The following is a 15000-nucleotide window of genomic DNA, read 5'->3' on the forward strand; positions in this document are numbered from 1 at the left end:
ATCTGGCTCGGTTTAACGTGGGAATGAACAGGATCAACTTTCCGGGACTTTTTATGATATTTTTTTCAACAGATTGAAAACAGATTTCACCGGAATATGGAAGAATTAATAGAACAGCAAACTGAAACCAAAGGTCGCGACTTTGAGGTCTGGGAACGTTTCTGTTTGTTTTTAGGTGTCTGATCTCTATCAGAATATAACAGTTTGATCGTTGAGAATGACAATGCCAAGCATTATTTAGTGACAAGATATCATATGGTATTAGTAGAGCATTATGGGATGTGTTTGCCTATTACTAATGGATTGGAGGACTGGACGTCTGTGAGTGGATTTTACATTTGCGTGTGACAGAGGGAAAGGTAGGCTAAGTGTGTGTGTGTGTGTCACACTGACCCTTCAACAAGCTCGCACGGTCTCAATTCAAAATCCGACGTCAGCCCACGAACGCCAAATTTCGATGTTTGATTTTAGGCATTTAATATTGAATGTTTAAGCTAAGGGTTAAGGGTTAAGGGTTAAGGGTTAAGGGTTAAGGGTTAAGGGTTAAGGTTTGGAGCAGGGTAATAAAAAAAAATAAACACACACGCATTGTGCGTAAATTACATTTTCTTTTCACATTCCCCCCCAAAAACGTGTACATACGAACGACAACTTCAAGACACCATTACTACATCCCACCGCTACTTCTCCTCTGCCCAGACCTGCACCTCCTTAGTCCGTTAAAAGGATGTTTATATTATAATACCTCTGACAGGTCATTTCTAGCTCTAACTTCATAGTGTTCCCAGAAAAAACTTTATTGAGACAGTATTCGTTTTGCAGTTGAATTTGTGAATTTTGTCTCTTGTAAAAATACATTCTATACACCACGCACACATTTTCACTCACTGTAATTCCATTACATATACTCGAACTTTCTCTCCATCTTATGCCAGCATCAGATCTTTTTAAATCGTGGTTGATATTTGTTTCTAAGAGATTGTCAGGTGGATATGCTCTCTGCAAGGTACAGTATATCCTACCCATCATATGACTAACCTTTCCTGACGCAAATAAGAAGATTCAAGGTTGCTCTGATGTCAAAACGATTTCAAAATCGAAAGGTAAGTTTTAAGTTGCATTTATTTGAAACTATCTACGTTGATCCAAAATTACTTTTAAAAAAATTATGTTATGGAAATAAAAGGTAACAATACTTGACGCACAGTGTCGTAACATGTTATGATATATAACCGCATAGCTTGTCCTGTCATAACACATATATTTACACCTGTTGTGACATATATTGTGTTATTTTATGGCTGGTTGTAACACAAGAACCCATATTTATTCAAATCAGATGTTTCCTTTTGAAAGTTTGCTTCTTCAATCCTTTGTTGTCTTTGAAAATAATTATTTACAGTCATGTTTTTTCATCATATTTTAAATAACTTGTAGGAAAAACACTTTATGATATATTCATGAAGCATTATGACCATCCTGTGTATCACGACTTCCGCCGATGTCGGTCCCTCTCCTTGTTCGGGCGGCGTTCGGTGATCAACGTCACCGGCCTTCTAGCCATCGCCGATCCACCTTTCATTTTCCATTTGTTTTGTCTTGTCTTCTAATATATGCCATTTAGCAGACGCTTTTATCCAAAGCGACTTACAGTCATGTGTGCATACATTCTACGTATGGGTGGTCCCGGGGATCGAACCCACTACCCTGGCGTTACAAGCGCCATGCTCTACCAACTGAGCTACAGAAGGACCAGAAGGAGGTGGCAGGGTAGCCTAGGGGTTAGAGTGTAGAGGCGGCAGGGTAGTCTGGTGGTTAGAGGGGGAGGCAGGTAGCCTAGTGGTTAGAGTGTAGAGGTGGCAGGGTAGCCTAGGGGTTAGAGCGTTGGCCTACTAACTTGAAAGTTGCAAGTTCAAACCCCCGAACTGACAAGGTACAAATCTGTCGTTCTGTCCCAGAACAGGCAGTTAACCCACTGTTCCCTGGTAGGCCGTCATTGAAAATAAGAATTTGTTCTTTAACTGAATTGCCTAGTGAAATAAATCAAATTTCCTAGATAAATAAAGGTTAAAAAAAATGACAAGTTGTGTATTTAACCCTCTGTTCCCCCCTTGTCTGGAATTGTTTCTTGTTATGCTGGTGGATGCTGGTGTATACGGTGGTTTTTATGTTTATTAAACCACACCATTGTCTCTGCTGTGCCTGACTTCTCTGTCCCTTCACTTGTCAAGAAGCGTTATGACATCATAATCATATAAGCCTATCGGCCTATCACGTACATGTCCTTATATCCTGATGCCCTTATATCGGACATCAGTCAAAAAAAAGTGTATTTTCCTGCTTCTGAAAGCTGCTTCTGCATTCACCCCAGTCGTCTGTCTCTTTCTCTCTCTCTTTCTCCCATTCTCTCTCTCTCTGTCTCTCTCTCTTTCTCCCCTCTCTCTCTCTCTCTCTCTCTCTCTCTCTCTCTCTCTCTCTCTCTCTCTCTGTCTCTGTCTCCCTCTCTCTCTCTCTCTCTCTCTCTCTCTCTCTCTCTCTCTCTCTCTCTCTCTCTCTCTCTCTCTCTCTCTCTCTCTCTCTGTCTGTCTGTCTCTCTCTCTGTCTCTGTCTCTCTCTCTCTCTCTGTCTCTGTCTCTCTCTCTCTCTCTCTCTCTCTCTCTCTCTCTCTCTCTCTCTCTCTCTCTCTCTCTCTCTCTCTCTCTCTCTCTCTCTCTCTCTGTCTCTGTCTCCCTCTCTCTCTCTCTCTCTCTCTCTCTCTCTCTCTCTCTCTCTCTCTCTCTCTCTCTCTCTCTCTCTCCCTCTGTCTCTCTCTCTCTCTCTCTCTCTCTCTCTCTCTCTCTCTCTCTCTCTCTCTCTCTCTCTCTCTCTCTCTCTCTCTCTCTCTCTCTGTCTCTCTCTTTCTGTCTCCTCTCTTTCTCCCTCTGTCTCTCCCCCTTTCTCTCTTTCTCCCTCTCTCCCCCTTTCTCCCCCCCCTCTCTGGCTCTCTCTCTTTCTCCCTCTGTCTCTCTCTCTTTCTCCCTCTCTCTCTCTGTCTCTCCCCCTTTCTCTCTTTCTCCCTCTGTCTCTCCCCCTTTCTTTCTTTCTCCCTCTCCCTCTCTCTCTTTGTCTCTCTCTCTCTCTCCTTCTCCCCCTCTCTCTCTCTCTCTCTCTCTCTCTCCTTCTCCCCCTCTCTCTCTCTCTCTCTCTCTCTCTCTCGTTGCTAGCTGGACTCAGGAACATTGGTCTCAGTGAAGGGGCAGTAAATTGGCTTAGGAACTATCTTCCTGACGGAACACAATGTGTATACAGTGACAATCACAAGTCTAGCTTTCTAGAGTTTAATAGAGGTGTCCCCCAGGTTTCATTTTAGCTCCTGGGTTGTTCTAAAATGTTTATTCATGATTTGGGAATTGGGATTCAACCAGCAAAGTTCCATCTATATGCAGATAATACAGTCATCTATGCATGTGTTCCTTCTCTGGTTCAGGCTGTTGAAGAGCTCCAGACTGATATTCAGTAACTGCAGGCCTTGGTCTTGAATGTACAAACATCTAAGTTCATAACCTTTAGCAGAGCTAGAACTCTGCCAGAGAAGGTTAGCATTGTCACATCTGATGGCTCATCCATTGGAAAAGTGTCATCCTATAACATACCTCGGTATCTTAGTTGTCCTTTAAAGTTCATGTGGATAATCTTGTGACAAAGCTTCAATTGATTTTTTTTTCTCTCTGTAATTGATTATGGTGACTTGTTGTACATATGCATGCAGACAGAGACTGGACTCTGTTTATCATGCAACCTCCTCTGTCTTACAGAGACTGGACTCTGTTTATCATGCAACCTCCTCTGTCTTACAGAGACTGGACTCTGTTTATCATGCAACCTCCTCTGTCTGACAGAGACTGGACTCTGTTTATCATGCAACCTCCTCTGTCTTACAGAGACTGGACTCTGTTTATCATGCAACCTCCTCTGTCTTACAGAGACTGGACTCTGTTTATCATGCAACCTCCTCTGTCTTACAGAGACTGGACTCTGTTTATCATGCAACCTCCTCTGTCTTACAGAGACTGGACTCTGTTTATCATGCAACCTCCTCTGTCTTACAGAGACTGGACTCTGTTTATCATGCAGCCTCCTCTGTCTTACAGAGACTGGACTCTGTTTATCATGCAACCTCCTCTGTCTTACAGAGACTGGACTCTGTTAATCATGCAGCCTCCTCTGTCTTACAGAGACTGGACTCTGTTTATCATGCAACCTCCTCTGTCTTACAGACTGGACTCTGTTTATCATGCCACCTCCTCTGTCTTACAGAGACTGGACTCTGTTTATCATGCAACCTCCTCTGTCTTACAGAGACTGGACTCTGTTTATCATGCAACCTCCTCTGTCTTACAGAGACTGGACTCTGTTTATCATGCAGCCTCCTCTGTCTTACAGAGACTGGACTCTGTTTATCATGCAACCTCCTCTGTCTTACAGAGACTGGACTCTGTTTATCATGCAGCCTCCTCTGTCTTACAGAGACTGGACTCTGTTTATCATGCAACCTCCTCTGTCTTACAGAGACTGGACTCTGTTTATCATGCAACCTCCTCTGTCTTACAGAGACTGGACTCTGTTTATCATGCAACCTCCTCTGTCTTACAGAGACTGGACTCTGTTTATCATGCAACCTCCTCTGTCTTACAGAGACTGGACTCTGTTTATCATGCAACCTCCTCTGTCTTACAGAGACTGGACTCTGTTTATCATGCAACCTCCTCTGTCTTACAGAGACTGGACTCTGTTTATCATGCAACCTCCTCTGTCTTACAGAGACTGGACTCTGTTTATCATGCAACCTCCTCTGTCTTACAGAGACTGGACTCTGTTTATCATGCAACCTCCTCTGTCTTACAGAGACTGGACTCTGTTTATCATGCAACCTCCTCTGTCTTACAGAGACTGGACTCTGTTTATCATGCAGCCTCCTCTGTCTTACAGAGACTGGACTCTGTTTATCATGCAACCTCCTCTGTCTTACAGAGACTGGACTCTGTTTATCATGCAACCTCCTCTGTCTTACAGAGACTGGACTCTGTTTATCATGCAACCTCCTCTGTCTTACAGAGACTGGACTCTGTTTATCATGCAACCTCCTCTGTCTTACAGAGACTGGACTCTGTTTATCATGCAACCTCCTCTGTCTTACAGAGACTGGACTCTGTTTATCATGCAGCCTCCTCTGTCTTACAGAGACTGGACTCTGTTTATCATGCAACCTCCTCTGTCTTACAGAGACTGGACTCTGTTTAGCATGCAACCTCCTCTGTCTTACAGAGACTGGACTCTGTTTATCATGCAACCTCCTCTGTCTTACAGAGACTGGACTCTGTTTATCATGCAACCTCCTCTGTCTTACAGAGACTGGACTCTGTTTATCATGCAACCTCCTCTGTCTTACAGAGACTGGACTCTGTTTATCATGCAACCTCCTCTGTCTTACAGAGACTGGACTCTGTTTATCATGCAACCTCCTCTGTCTTACAGAGACTGGACTCTGTTTATCATGCAACCTCCTCTGTCTTACAGAGACTGGACTCTGTTTATCATGCAACCTCCTCTGTCTTACAGAGACTGGACTCTGTTTATCATGCAACCTCCTCTGTCTTACAGAGACTGGACTCTGTTTATCATGCAACCTCCTCTGTCTTACAGAGACTGGACTCTGTTTATCATGCAACCTCCTCTGTCTTACAGAGACTGGACTCTGTTTATCATGCAACCTCCTCTGTCTTACAGAGACTGGACTCTGTTTATCATGCAACCTCCTCTGTCTTACAGAGACTGGACTCTGTTTATCATGCAGCCTCCTCTGTCTTACAGAGACTGGACTCTGTTTAGCATGCATTCTTGCACTTTATAACAGATGCCAAGTCACTCACCCACCATTACACCTTGTACCAAATGGTAGATTGGACCTCCCTTTATATGCGCAGAAAGATACATTTGTATGTGTTCATCTACAGCCCTTTTGGATAAACTCCCTCTTTACCTCTGTAGTCTGGTCTCCTTCCCCACCAGCAGGTAAACTCCCTCTGTAGTCTGGTCTCCTTCACAACCAGCAGGTAAACTCCCTCTTTACCTCTGTAGTCTGGTCTCCTTCACCACCAGCAGGTAAACTCCCTCTGTAGTCTGGTCTCCTTCACCACCAGCAGGTAAACTCCCTCTTTACCTCTGTAGTCTGGTCTCCTTCAACACCAGCAGGTAAACTCCCTCTGTAGTCTGGTCTCCTTCCCCACCAGCAGGTAAACTCCCTCTGTAGTCTGGTCTCCTTCACCACCAGCAGGTAAACTCCCTCTGTAGTCTGGTCTCCTTCCCCACCAGCAGGTAAACTCCCTCTGTAGTCTGGTCTCCTTCACCACCAGCAGGTAAACTCCCTCTGTAGTCTGGTCTCCTTCCCCACCAGCAGGTAAACTCCCTCTGTAGTCTGGTCTCCTTCCCCACCATCAGGTAAACTCCCTCTTTACCTTTGTAGTCTGGTCTCCTTCACCACCAGCAGGTAAACTCCCTCTGTAGTCTGGTCTCCTTCACCACCAGCAGGTAAACTCCCTCTTTACCTCTGTAGTCTTGTCTCCTTCACCACCAGCAGGTAAACTCCCTCTTTACCTCTGTAGTCTGGTCTCCTTCACCACCAGCAGGTAAACTCCCTCTTTACCTTTGTAGTCTGGTCTCCTTCCCCACCATCAGGTAAACTCCCTCTTTACCTTTGTAGTCTGGTCTCCTTCACCACCAGCAGGTAAACTCCCTCTGTAGTCTGTTCTCCTTCCCCACCAGCAGGTAAACTCCCTCTGTAGTCTGGTCTCCTTCACCACCAGCAGGTAAACTCCCTCTGTAGTCTGGTCTCCTTCACCACCAGCAGGTAAACTCCCTCTGTAGTCTGGTCTCCTTCCCCACCAGCAGGTAAACTCCCTCTTTACCTCTGTAGTCTTGTCTCCTTCACCACCAGCAGGTAAACTCCCTCTGTAGTCTGGTCTCCTTCCCCACCAGCAGGTAAACTCCCTCTGTAGTCTGGTCTCCTTCACCACCAGCAGGTAAACTCCCTCTGTAGTCTGGTCTCCTTCACCACCATCAGGTAAACTCCCTCTGTAGTCTGGTCTCCTTCCCCACCAGCAGGTAAACTCCCTCTGTAGTCTGGTCTCCTTCACCACCAGCAGGTAAACTCCCTCTGTAGTCTGGTCTCCTTCACCACCAGCAGGTAAACTCCCTCTGTAGTCTGGTCTCCTTCACCACCAGCAGGTAAACTCCCTCTGTAGTCTGGTCTCCTTCACCACCAGCAGGTAAACTCCCTCTGTAGTCTGGTCTCCTTCACCACCAGCAGGTAAACTCCCTCTGTAGTCTGGTCTCCTTCACCACCAGCAGGTAAACTCCCTCTGTAGTCTGGTCTCCTTCACCACCAGCAGGTAAACTCCCTCTTTACCTCTGTAGTCTGGTCTCCTTCACCAACAGCAGGTAAACTCCCTCTTTACCTCTGTAGTCTGGTCTCCTTCACCACCAGCAGGTAAACTCTCTCTGTAGTCTGGTCTCCTTCACCACCAGCAGGTAAACTCCCTCTTTACCTCTGTAGTCTGGTCTCCTTCACCACCAGCAGGTAAACTCCCTCTGTAGTCTGGTCTCCTTCACCACCAGCAGGTAAACTCCCTCTGTAGTCTGGTCTCCTTCACCACCAGCAGGTAAACTCCCTCTGTAGTCTGGTCTCCTTCCCCACCAGCAGACAAACTCCCTCTGTAGTCTGGTCTCCTTCCCCACCAGCAGACAAACTCCCTCTGTAGTCTGGTCTCCTTCACCACCAGCAGGCAAACTCCCTCTGTAGTCTGGTCTCCTTCCCCACCAGCAGGCAAACTCCCTCTGTAGTCTGGTCTCCTTCCCCACCAGCAGGCAAACTCCCTCTGTAGTCTGGTCTCCTTCCCCACCAGCAGGCAAACTCCCTCTGTAGTCTGGTCTCCTTCCCCACCAGCAGGCAAACTCCCTCTGTAGTCTGGTCTCCTTCCCCACCAGCAGGTAAACTCCCTCTGTAGTCTGGTCTCCTTCCCCACCAGCAGACAAACTCCCTCTGTAGTCTGGTCTCCTTCCCCACCAGCAGGCAAACTCCCTCTTTACCTCTGTAGTCTGGTCTCCTTCACCACCAGCAGGTAAACTCCCTCTGTAGTCTGGTCTCCTTCCCCACCAGCAGGCAAACTCCCTCTTTACCTCTGTAGTCTGGTCTCCTTCACCACCAGCAGGTAAACTCCCTCTGTAGTCTTGTCTCCTTCACCACCAGCAGGTAAACTCTCTCTGTAGTCTTGTCTCCTTCACCACCAGCAGGTAAACTCTCTCTGTAGTCTGGTCTCCTTCACCACCAGCAGGTAAACTCCCTCTGTAGTCTGGTCTCCTTCACCACCAGCAGGTAAACTCCCTCTGTAGTCTGGTCTCCTTCACCACCAGCAGGTAAACTCCCTCTGTAGTCTGTTCTCCTTCACCACCAGCAGGTAAACTCCCTCTTTACCTCTGTAGTCTGGTCTCCTTCACCACCAGCAGGTAAACTCCCTCTGTAGTCTGGTCTCCTTCACCACCAGCAGGTAAACTCCCTCTGTAGTCTGGTCTCCTTCACCACCAGCAGGTAAACTCCCTCTGTAGTCTGGTCTCCTTCACCACCAGCAGGTAAACTCTCTCTGTAGTCTGGTCTCCTTCACCACCAGCAGGTAAACTCCCTCTTTACCTCTGTAGTCTGGTCTCCTTCACCACCAGCAGGTAAACTCTCTCTTTACCTCTGTAGTCTGGTCTCCTTCACCACCAGCAGGTAAACTCCCTCTGTAGTCTGGTCTCCTTCCCCACCAGCAGGTAAACTCCCTCTGTAGTCTGGTCTCCTTCCCCACCAGCAGGTAAACTCCCTCTGTAGTCTGGTCTCCTTCAACACCAGCAGGTAAACTCCCTCTGTAGTCTGGTCTCCTTCACCACCAGCAGGTAAGTTCCCTCTTTACCTCTGTAGTCTGGTCTCCTTCACCACCAGCAGGTAAACTCCCTCTTTACCTCTGTAGTCTGGTCTCCTTCCCCACCAGCAGGTAAACTCCCTCTGTAGTCTGGTCTCCTTCACCACCAGCAGGTAAACTCCCTCTTTACCTCTGTAGTCTGGTCTCCTTCCCCACCAGCAGGTAAACTCCCTCTGTAGTCTGGTCTCCTTCCCCACCAGCAGGTAAACTCCCTCTGTAGTCTGGTCTCCTTCACCACCAGCAGGTAAACTCCCTCTGTAGTCTGGTCTCCTTCACCACCAGCAGGTAAACTCCCTCTGTAGTCTGGTCTCCTTCATCACCAGCAGGTAAACTCCCTCTTTACCTCTGTAGTCTGGTCTCCTTCACCACCAGCAGGTAAACTCCCTCTGTAGTCTGGTCTCCTTCACCACCAGCAGGTAAACTCCCTCTTTACCTCTGTAGTCTGGTCTCCTTCACCACCAGCAGGTAAACTCCCTCTGTAGTCTGGTCTCCTTCACCACCAGCAGGTAAACTCCCTCTTTACCTCTGTAGTCTGGTCTCCTTCACCACCAGCAGGTAAACTCCCTCTGTAGTCTGGTCTCCTTCACCACCAGCAGGTAAACTCCCTCTTTACCTCTGTAGTCTGGTCTCCTTCCCCACCAGCAGGTAAACTCCCTCTTTACCTCTGTAGTCTGGTCTCCTTCACCACCAGCAGGTAAACTCCCTCTTTACCTCTGTAGTCTGGTCTCCTTCACCACCAGCAGGTAAAATCCCTCTGTAGTCTGGTCACCTTCACCACCAGCAGGTAAACTCCCTCTGTAGTCTGGTCTCCTTCCCCACCAGCAGGTAAACTCCCTCTGTAGTCTGGTCTCCTTCACAACCAGCAGGTAAACTCCCTCTGTAGTCTGGTCTCCTTCACCACCAGCAGGTAAACTCCCTCTGTAGTCTGGTCTCCTTCACCACCAGCAGGTAAACTCCCTCTGTAGTCTGGTCTCCTTCACCACCAGCAGGTAAACTCCCTCTGTAGTCTGTTCTCCTTCACCACCAGCAGGTAAACTCCCTCTTTACCTCTGTAGTCTGGTCTCCTTCACCACCAGCAGGTAAACTCCCTCTGTAGTCTGGTCTCCTTCCCCACCAGCAGGTAAACTCCCTCTGTAGTCTGGTCTCCTTCCCCACCATCAGGTAAACTCCCTATGTAGTCTGGTCTCCTTCCCCACCAGCAGGTAAACTCCCTCTGTAGTCTGGTCTCCTTCACCACCAGCAGGTAAACTCCCTCTTTACCTCTGTAGTCTGGTCTCCTTCCCCACCAGCAGGTAAACTCCCTCTGTAGTCTGGTCTCCTTCACCCCCAGCAGGTAAACTCCCTCTTTACCTCTGTAGTCTGGTCTCCTTCCCCACCAGCAGGTAAACTCCCTCTGTAGTCTGGTCTCCTTCACCACCAGCAGGTAAACTCCCTCTGTAGTCTGGTCTCCTTCACCACCAGCAGGTAAACTCCCTCTGTAGTCTGGTCTCCTTCACCACCAGCAGGTAAACTCCCTCTGTAGTCTGGTCTCCTTCCCCACCAGCAGGTAAACTCCCTCTGTAGTCTGGTCTCCTTCACCACCAGCAGGTAAACTCCCTCTGTAGTCTGGTCTCCTTCCCCACCATCAGGTAAACTCCCTCTGTAGTCTGGTCTCCTTCCCCACCAGCAGGTAAACTCCCTCTGTAGTCTGGTCTCCTTCACCACCAGCAGGTAAACTCCCTCTTTACCTCTGTAGTCTGGTCTCCTTCACCACCAGCAGGTAAACTCCCTCTGTAGTCTGGTCTCCTTCACCACCAGCAGGTAAACTCCCTCTGTAGTCTGGTCTCCTTCACCACCAGCAGGTAAACTCCCTCTTTACCTCTGTAGTCTGGTCTCCTTCACCACCAGCAGGTAAACTCCCTCTGTAGTCTGGTCTCCTTCACCACCAGCAGGTAAACTCCCTCTGTAGTCTGGTCTCCTTCACCACCAGCAGGTAAACTCCCTCTGTAGTCTGGTCTCCTTCACCACCAGCAGGTAAACTCCCTCTTTACCTCTGTAGTCTGGTCTCCTTCACCACCGGCAGGTAAACTCCCTCTTTACCTCTGTAGTCTGGTCTCCTTCACCACCAGCAGGTAAACTCCCTCTGTAGTCTGGTCTCCTTCACCACCAGCAGGTAAACTCCCTCTGTAGTCTGGTCTCCTTCACCACCAGCAGGTAAACTCCCTCTGTAGTCTGGTCTCCTTCCCCACCAGCAGGTAAACTCCCTCTGTAGTCTGGTCTCCTTCCCCACCATCAGGTAAACTCCCTATGTAGTCTGGTCTCCTTCCCCACCAGCAGGTAAACTCCCTCTGTAGTCTGGTCTCCTTCACCACCAGCAGGTAAACTCCCTCTTTACCTCTGTAGTCTGGTCTCCTTCCCCACCAGCAGGTAAACTCCCTCTGTAGTCTGGTCTCCTTCACCCCCAGCAGGTAAACTCCCTCTTTACCTCTGTAGTCTGGTCTCCTTCCCCACCAGCAGGTAAACTCCCTCTGTAGTCTGGTCTCCTTCACCACCAGCAGGTAAACTCCCTCTGTAGTCTGGTCTCCTTCACCACCAGCAGGTAAACTCCCTCTGTAGTCTGGTCTCCTTCCCCACCAGCAGGTAAACTCCCTCTGTAGTCTGGTCTCCTTCACCACCAGCAGGTAAACTCCCTCTGTAGTCTGGTCTCCTTCCCCACCATCAGGTAAACTCCCTCTGTAGTCTGGTCTCCTTCCCCACCAGCAGGTAAACTCCCTCTGTAGTCTGGTCTCCTTCACAACCAGCAGGTAAACTCCCTCTTTACCTCTGTAGTCTGGTCTCCTTCACCACCAGCAGGTAAACTCCCTCTGTAGTCTGGTCTCCTTCACCACCAGCAGGTAAACTCCCTCTTTACCTCTGTAGTCTGGTCTCCTTCACCACCGGCAGGTAAACTCCCTCTGTAGTCTGGTCTCCTTCACCACCAGCAGGTAAACTCCCTCTTTACCTCTGTAGTCTGGTCTCCTTCACCACCAGCAGGTAAACTCCCTCTGTAGTCTGGTCTCCTTCTCCACCAGCAGGTAAACTCCCTCTGTAGTCTGTTCTCCTTCACCACCAGCAGGTAAACTCCCTCTTTACCTCTGTAGTCTGGTCTCCTTCACCACCAGCAGGTAAACTCCCTCTGTAGTCTGGTCTCCTTCACCACCAGCAGGTAAACTCCCTCTGTAGTCTGGTCTCCTTCACCACCAGCAGGTAAACTCCCTCTGTAGTCTGGTCTCCTTCACCACCAGCAGGTAAACTCCCTCTTTACCTCTGTAGTCTGGTCTCCTTCACCACCAGCAGGTAAACTCCCTCTGTAGTCTGGTCTCCTTCACCACCAGCAGGTAAACTCCCTCTGTAGTCTGGTCTCCTTCACCACCAGCAGTTACCATACCCGGTCTGCTCGGTGGATGCTACTTAAAGTTACACACACTGAGAACAAGATGGTGCCGACAGGCATGGCAGCTCTGCTTCTAGCTTCTAAGCAACCTTACAGTTTTTAATTTTTTTGTGTGTTTTACTTCTTACATTGTTAGCCCAGAAAATGTTTTGTGTAATTGGCATACAGCCGGACATAACTTTTGGATATCAGAGCGATGGTAACTCACCAGCATTACGACCAGAAATACGACTTTCCCGAATTGGATTCTTCGTTCCAACCCATAGGGCAACTCATCCCAGAGGCTGTTTCAGGACGTCCCCGGCAGAGAAGAGGTATTCTGAGTGGATTTCTAGTCTGACTCAGGAGGTCACACCATCCACCGCTTCCGAGGATATTACTCACTAATATTCAGTCTGTGGACAATAAAGTAGACAAGCTCAGGGAGAGGATCTCCTTCCAGAGAGACATCAGGGACTGTAACTTACTCTGTTTCACGGAATCAAGGCTCTCTCCTGATATACTGTCCCGTCAGCCAGCTGGGTTCTCAGTACATCGCGCAGACATGAATAAAGAACTCTCAGGGAAGAAGAAAGGCAGGGTTGTATGTTTCATGATTAACTACTCATGGTGTGATTGTGATAACATACAGAAACTCAAGTCCTTTTATTCACCCGACCAATCAAATGCTAACCGTATTACCTCCCAAGGGAATTCTCCTCAGTTATTGTCCCAGCTGTGTATATCCCCCCTCAAGCCGATATCACGACGGCCCTCAAGGACCTACACTGGACTTTATGCAAACTGGAAACCACATATTCTGAAGCCCCATTTATTGTAACTGGAGATTTCAACAAATTTGAGGAAAACGCTACCTAAGTTCTACCAACACATTGACTGTAGTACTCACGCTGGGAAAACACTCGACCGCTGCTATTCTCTCTTCCGGGATGCCTACAAGACCTCCCCTGCCCTCCCTTCGTCAAATCAGATCACGACTCCATTTTGCTCCTCCCTTCTTTATAGGCAGAAACTCAAAGGTCTATTCAACGCTGGTCTGACCAATCGGAATCCATGCTTCAAGGTTGTTTTGATCACGCAGACTGGGATTGGTTTCCCGGGTAGCCTCTGATAATAACATTGACGTATACACGGACACAGTGACTCAGTTCATCAGGAAGTGTAAAGGGGACGTTGTTCCCACGGTGAATATTAAAACCTACCCACTGTGACTGTTAAGACCTAAACACTGTGACTGTTAAGACCTAAACACTGTGACTAATAAAACCCACCCACTGTGACTGTTAAGACCTAAACACTGTGACTAATAAAACCCACCCACTGTGACTGTTAAAACCTACCCACTGTGACTATTAAAACCTATCCACTGTGACTATTAAAACCCACCCACTGTGACTATTAAAACCCACCCACTGTGACTATTAAAACCTACCCACTGTGATTATTAAAACCTATCCACTGTGACTATTAAAACCTACCCACTGTGACTATTAAAACCCACCCACTGTGACTATTAAAACCTAAACACTGTGACTATTAAAACCTAAACACTGTGACTATTAAAACCTACCCACTGTGACTATTAAAACCTACCCACTGTGACTATTAAAACCTAAACACTGTGACTGTTAAAACCTAAACACTGTGACTATTAAAACCCACCCACTGTGACTATTAAAACCCACCCACTGTGACTATTAAAACCTACCCACTGTGACTATTAAAACCCACCCACTGTGACTGTTAAAACCCACCCACTGTGACTATTAAAACCCACCCAGTGTGACTATTAAAACACACCCACCGTGACTATTAAAACCCACCCACTGTGACTATTAAAACCTACCCACTGTGACTATTAAAACACACCCACCGTGACTATTAAAACCTACCCACTGTGACTATTAAAACCTACCCACTGTGACTATTAAAACCCACCCACTGTGACTATTAAAACCTACCCACTGTGACTATTAAAACCCACCCACTGTGACTATTAAAACCCACCCACTGTGACTATTAAAACCTAAACACTGTGACTGTTAAAACCTAAACACTGTGACTATTAAAACCCACCCACTGTGACTGTTAAAACCCACCCACTGTGACTATTAAAACCTACCCACTGTGACTATTAAAACCCACCTACTGTGACTATTAAAACCCACTCACTGTGACTATTAAAACCTACCCACTGTGACTATTAAAACACACCCACCGTGACTATTAAAACCTACCCACTGTGACTATTAAAACCTACCCACTGTGACTATTAAAACCCACCCACTGTGACTATTAAAACCTACCCACTGTGACTATTAAAACCCACCCACTGTGACTATTAAAACCCACCCACTGTGACTATTAAAACCCACCCACTGTGACTATTAAAACCTACCCACTGTGACTATTAAAACCTATCCACTGTGACTATTAAAACCTACCCACTGTGACTATTAAAACCTATCCACTGTGACTATTAAAACCTACCCACTGTGACTATTAAAACCTACCCACTGTGACTATTAAAACCCACCTACTGTGACTATTAAAACCCACCCACTGTGACTATTAAAACCTACCCACTGTGACTGT

General features: G+C 47.5%; 1 protein-coding gene and 1 long non-coding RNA gene across 2 annotated transcripts in view; both read left to right on the top strand.

Annotated features, from left to right (window-relative positions):
• The window catches only part of LOC123996747 (neuromedin-U receptor 1-like), a 708675-nt gene that overhangs the window by 268560 nt on the left and 425115 nt on the right, over positions 1–15000 (top strand). The gene's annotated exons all lie outside the window — the stretch shown is intronic.
• Positions 1–15000, top strand: part of LOC123996775 — a 16847-nt gene that overhangs the window by 33 nt on the left and 1814 nt on the right. Inside the window, exon 1 of the long non-coding RNA XR_006832042.1 lies at positions 1–359. This exon is cut by the window's left edge and continues 33 nt beyond it. This is a non-coding gene — a long non-coding RNA (uncharacterized LOC123996775). The remainder of the gene's footprint in view (positions 360–15000) is intronic.

Source organism: Oncorhynchus gorbuscha, linkage group LG02 (assembly GCF_021184085.1).
Source record: "Oncorhynchus gorbuscha isolate QuinsamMale2020 ecotype Even-year linkage group LG02, OgorEven_v1.0, whole genome shotgun sequence".
Lineage (NCBI taxonomy): Eukaryota > Metazoa > Chordata > Actinopteri > Salmoniformes > Salmonidae > Oncorhynchus > Oncorhynchus gorbuscha.